This window comes from Toxorhynchites rutilus, chromosome 3, assembly GCF_029784135.1.
Source record: "Toxorhynchites rutilus septentrionalis strain SRP chromosome 3, ASM2978413v1, whole genome shotgun sequence".
In the NCBI taxonomy this organism is placed as follows: Eukaryota; Metazoa; Arthropoda; class Insecta; order Diptera; family Culicidae; genus Toxorhynchites; species Toxorhynchites rutilus.
The window spans coordinates 70,374,204-70,380,536 of NC_073746.1; the positions used below are offsets into that span (position 1 = coordinate 70,374,204).

General features: G+C 38.3%; 1 non-coding gene across 1 annotated transcript; it reads right to left on the reverse strand.

Moving 5' to 3' along the window:
* Positions 1 to 5,919: 5,919 nt before the first annotated feature.
* Trnal-aag (transfer RNA leucine (anticodon AAG)) lies at positions 5,920 to 6,001 on the reverse strand. The gene has a single exon. It is a non-coding gene; the product is annotated as a tRNA-Leu (tRNA).
* Positions 6,002 to 6,333: the final 332 nt, after the last annotated feature.

A 6,333-nucleotide genomic window follows, 5' to 3' on the forward strand; every position in this document is an offset into this window, starting at 1 on the left:
CCCATTATCATTAATTTCATTCAAATTAGGAGTCCCCGAGTTTATCGAAAATGCGATTACCTCTCCCGACTTTTGGCCAATTGGAGTATCAATCTCTCCTTTCGTAATTCGTAATCCAACTACAATCCAAACTGTACAGCAAACATCACCTCGTCTCATTGCATCAACCTCAAATAATCAGCCTCGGGCAACCGCTCAGCCGCATTCTGATAACGCTCAAGGTATTTTTTTATGCAACCCTACAACCTCAACTGTTGGTCAAATGATGAACAAGGATCCGGCTCAACATGTTCAGAGAACGCGCGCCCTTCAGCCTCGTCAAAATCAGCGTCAAGTGCGAGCGTCACTTGTATAGATCACAACATTGTAATTTATTATCAGAACGTCGGTGGAATGAACACATCTATCGCCGATTACTACCTAGCTGTTTCCGATGCTTCATACGATATCATCGTCTTTACTGAAACATGGCTCAATAGCAACACACTGTCGCAACAATTGTTTGGATCTTGTTACATAGTGTACCGTCTTGATCGATCTGCTGAGAATAGTTGCAAACTCACTGGCGGTGGTGTTTTGTTAGCTGTTAGATCGAAATTCATCTCGCGTGAATTAATTCCTCCAAATGGCCATAGTGTGGAACAAATATGGGTTGCCGTAACGCTTTATAGCCATTCTACTTATATTGGTATTGCGTACATTCCTCCGGATCGTGTGAACGACTCTGCAGTAATAGATACGTACATCTCATCAATTATTTGGATAAGGAATCAAATGAAACTAAATGACAACATCTTACTTCTTGGCGATTTTAATCTACCTGGTATTAGCTGGATTCGAAGCACATCCAATTACTTATATCCTAATTCCTCGTGCTCCTCCATGTACCGTATGACAGAAAGTCTACTGGACGGATACAGTACTGCTGATTTGTACCAAATGAACGGAATCTTGAATCACAACAATCGTATTCTCGATCTATGCTTCGTTAATTCAGAGATGGTCCACAATGCGACTGTAACATCAGCTCCCTCCGCTTTAGTGAAAATGTGTCGCCACCATCCTCCGCTTCTGATATCATTACTTGAATCGTCACCGCCCGTTTTTGCAAACACCATCGAATCAACTCATTACAACTATCGTAAATCGAATTTCCCACTGATGAATCGTTTCTTGTCAACCATTAACTGGAATGATATTCTGAATGGCCGCGATATTGAGGAAGCCGCATCATCCATGTCCCATGTGATCCTCTATGCAATTGATCAGTTTGTTCCTAAGAAAACAACCAAGGATCCTCTTCACCCACCTTGGACAAATTACCAATTGAAACGCCTTCGAAAAGAAAAACGATACACTTTGAGGAAATATTCGAAATACCGTACTGATTTTTGGAGGAATCGTTATTCCGTCGCCAACAAAAACTACAAATGGTTAAATAACACCTTATTTAGAGCTAATTTAAATCGTATTCAAGATAATCTACGACTCAGTCCGAAGGATTTCTGGAAGTACGTAGATGAACAAAGGAAAGAGTCTGGACTTCCTACTGTGATGACACGTAATAATGTGGAGGCTTCGAACAGGGATACCATTTGTTCACTGTTTAGGGAACAATTCAGCAGTGTTTTCGTCAGTGAAACCCTAGACAAAGATCATATTGACGCAGCTATAAGAAATGTACCTTACCTTCCGCCTGTTTGCACATTGGCTGCTATAAGTTCTAGCAGAGTACAAGAAGCCTGCCACGTTATCAAAAATTCTACAAATCCTGGACCAGATGGTTTCCCTTCTATAGTGTACAAAAAGTGCTCCAGCAGTCTATCGTCGCCTCTGAGTCTCCTGTTCAGCCAATCACTGTCATGTGGAACTTTTCCAAAGGCATGGAAAAATTCTTATGTTTTCCCGGTCTTCAAAAAAGGTTGCAAAAAAAATGTCAATAACTATAGAGGGATCGCTAGCCTTTGCTCGGTTTCCAAACTCTTTGAACTGATAGTTCTGGACTACATCTCCTATGCCTGCAGCAATTACATCACTGATGAACAACATGGTTTCGTTCCCAAACGATCTACATCCACAAATCTAGTATTGTATACCTCATTCATCGCTCGCTCTCTACAGTCACGCCAACAAATTGATGCTGTGTATACAGATTTCTCAGCTGCATTTGACAAGATAAACCATGAAATTGCCGTCGCCAAACTACAACGTCTTGGATTTCATGGCAACTTTCTGAACTGGCTTAGTTCGTACCTGACCGATCGTGTGATGTCAGTGAAAACCGGTGACACTGTATCTTCTCCATTTCGAGTTACATCTGACGTACCTCAAGGAAGTCACCTTGGCCCTTACATCTTTCTACTCTCCCTCAACGATGTTAATTTCTGTTTGAAGTGCCACAAACTCTCTTACGCAGATGATTTCAAACTATTTTGCACCGTTAATTGTCTTGATGACGCAGCATACCTACAGCAGCAACTCAACATTTTTGATGAATGGTGTGACATCAACAGGATGGTTTTGAATCCAGCAAAATGCTCAATTATCACCTTTTCGCGGAAACGTTTAGCTATTGCCTACCCGTATAAATTACGAAATGTCATTGTGAACCGGGTTATGGCCATCAAAGATCTTGGCGTCATTCTCGATTCTAAGTTAACATTGAAAGTCCTAGGATTCATCTTTCGCGTTACGAAAGATTTCAGGAACATACATTGTTTAAAGTCTCTATATTGTGCGGTGGTCCGCTCAATCCTCGAAAATGCTTGTGTGGTATGGTCGCCTTATTATCAAAATGGCGTTCAGCGAATAGAAGCGATTCAACGCAAATTCGTTCGTTTCACTCTGCGAAATTTGTCTTGGAACAATCCTTCAAATCTTCCAAATTATGAAGATCGCTCTAATTTAATTGGACTAGACTCACTAAATCTACATAGAGACGTCGCTAAAGCGATATTCGTATCAGACCTGATCCTCTCAAACATCGACTGTTCTACTCTTCTCCAATTAATTAATTTTAATATAAGGACACGAACTTTGCGCTCTCATAAATTCATGCGTTTTTTTTACGGGTATAATGAACCCGTTTCAAGTATGTGCCGAGTTTTCAACCGCTCGTACACTTCGTACGATTTTAACTTGACCCGTTCACATCTGAAAATGATTTTTACTAATGCCCTTAGATATTAAGTAGAATTTAAGTTAGATTTAAGTATATCACTAGGGCACTCTTGTTCAGGCCTGTTGATAACAAATAAATAAACAAACAAATAAACAAATTCGTTTAGGAATATTAATCAGATGCGACAGTTCTTCTCTGACATCTATGCTTACGTTTCGTGAAAAACTCGTGAAATATATTCGTGCGAACAACTTCGAACAAACCGCGATAAACTAGATTCAGAGTTCATTTTTGTTCACGAACTCTCGCTGATCTGGAGCCAAAGTATTCAACTAGGATTGGGCGATCTTTTCAAAAAGATCGATCCTGTCGAATCGATTTTCCAAACGGCGTGGGGATCGATCCACTGATTGAATCGGAACCAAAGAATCGATCTTTGCCGAATCGATTTTTACTGAATCGATCTTTGAAAAATTAAAAGCTTTTTTTATTTATCTGCTTATTCTATATGAATGTTCTTTTTTCTTCAAACAGGGAATACAAATTTCATATTTCTATTCACACATCAGACGCATTTTGTTTTGGGCATGAAGGACATAATGCATTTATCTTGTCCCGTCAGGCAGTCGTTTTAATAGATAAATTAATTGAAAAAGCATTATTAGATTCAACAACCGCTATTCAACAACAGCCCAAAACGATACGCCCAGAACTCAACTTACACTGATCCCATAAAAACCAATCGTACATCTGTCATTTAGTCGAAGCCGATTCTTGATTTTGATGCAAGTCCTTAAAAAACAACCTTTCGCCTGTAATTGATGTCAACATCAAGTTCAGTGATCATTTGCGCAACTGGTACAACCCCTCAGTAGCTGCCGCTAGTTCTGTCTCTGTCAGCATTTGTACAGAAATCACGGTTTACAGAGACAAGGCTAGCTACTCCGGATCAGTCATTTTTTAGTAACGTCATCTGAGTCGTTGAAGTAAACAATGTGTTCTTATTTTTTATTTTTCGTGCTTTGTAAGTTTGTGCGTTGATAATAAAGTTGATTATATTTAATACCATGAATAATTTGATAAAATATTTATTTTGTGGATAAATGTGGAACATAATTCTCGGTTTTTCGGAAAGCGAAAGAATCTCTTTTTTGGCCCGATAATGACATTTTCATAATTTATACACCCGCTCACAACGCATTGAACCATTTTCGATTTTTCATTTCAGGAACATTTACGCGTAAGTCGGAAAACAAAATACAACTGGCGACTGTTTACACTGACGACTCGGATGACGTCATCAAAAAAAATGTTTACTCGCTAAAGAACTTGAACTTGTCTCTGTAAGCCGTGTACAGAAATAAATCGTAGAAGAAGCGATCCAAATGTTGACATTATGTTTCAAAAAAATGTTAGTTGGGCTTTGGGGAGATAAAAAATCGATGTATACTGAAAAACAAATCTACAAAAAGATCGAAAAGATCGAAGGCAAAAAAATCGATTTTCTCGATTCTCTCGAGTACAAAAGATCGATCCAAAAAATCAGAAATCGGAATGGAAAAGATCGATCTTCTAAGAATCGATCCGAGATCGCCCAATCCTACATTCAACACAATCTTTATTTTTATTCTTCAATGACACTACCATAATTCATGTCAATGCCATAATAGCCGATTTTTCACAATTTGATACAAAATATGTAATGATATCTGATGAAAATGGTACTGTGAGTAACCACCAAAATTAGATCATTGCTTCCAATTGAGAATTTTTTTTCCCGAGGAATATATAGTAATAACATCCATGGTGCTATCATTTTTCTAATTTATATATTCAGTCAACATGACACTCTCCATGTTGCCCAGTTTTAGAACGTGAAAGAGAAACATATCATGATTACCATAGTCATCACAAACAATCATCGAGGATAAAAGTCTGATATTTTATCTATCTGAGTTTCACCTCATGATGATCATGGTTCGCAGCACGAACCCGACATTTTTGTGTTTTGCATCAAATCATGTATCAGTCATATTCAGTGCTTCTACAAAGCTACGTAAGCCCATCGGTTCTTTTCAGGTCCTTCAACAAAGTCGGAAGCGTTGAATTTTATGTATTTCTCTGTATAAATGATAATTCTCAAACACTTACAAGAAGTAACATTGGGTAAACTGAATTTCTTTACATGCTACAACCATGACATCTGTTTCTCCTTTTATCAGTTAGTTAACAGTGATACAACACCAACATATATCGTGAAAAGTCACATCAGTTAGCACATTAAATCTGATTACACTGGAGTCACTTTTTACGCGGTTGATACGTGCCGCGTAAAAAAGAACGGGTAAGTTTTGAAATCCGCGTAAATTCCAAAATCTGTTTAAAAATAAACCCAAAAACTGCGTAAAAAGCGCATAAAAAATCCACGTAAAAATCTATTTAAGTGTTTACTTCTCTCAATTAATTTCAATTTTATTAATCATAGTAACCTTTAACGAACGAGCGCATTTTTCTAGAACGATGACCAGTGGGTTGATGGATTTTTAAGAAATTAAGTGCTTTATTTCCGGATTTCCGGATCTTTCGGGTTGAACCTAGTGCCAAACTAGATTGAAACTTAGTGAATAAAAAACAACAGCTGTTAGGTTGGAACTGGGGTTGAAACCGAACAAAAACGGATTCCCTTTATGTATTTGCACTGAATATATGCAATGTCGCGAGTATGGCGGCATTCGTTCGCTAAGGATTAATACGATACATGTTAATGTGCAGCAAACAACATCAAAATATACCCTTGTTGGCAGCGGTGGGATTCGAACCCACGCCTCCGAGGAGACTGGTGCCTTAAACCAGCGCCTTAGACCGCTCGGCCACGCTACCTTGTACTGTAAAACATATTTTTCTGTTTTCGAGCTATTGAGTATACTACCGTTCTACGCGTAGTTGTCCCATGTTCCAAAATCAGAAACTGAGAAAAACGCAATCAAAATTTTCCAACATATTTGGCTACCAGAAACTTCAAGCATTTCAGTTTGACAATAAACCGGGTTTTTTTATGAGCAGTAATTTATTGTCTAATGAAATGTGAAAAGTTCCCCTCATTTGATAATAATTATAAAAATTCATGGTGGGTCGGCTATGCCTAGAATATCAACACGGGACAATTGAATTTGATATTGTTTTTTGAAATACTGGGAGCAAACAATAAGGTT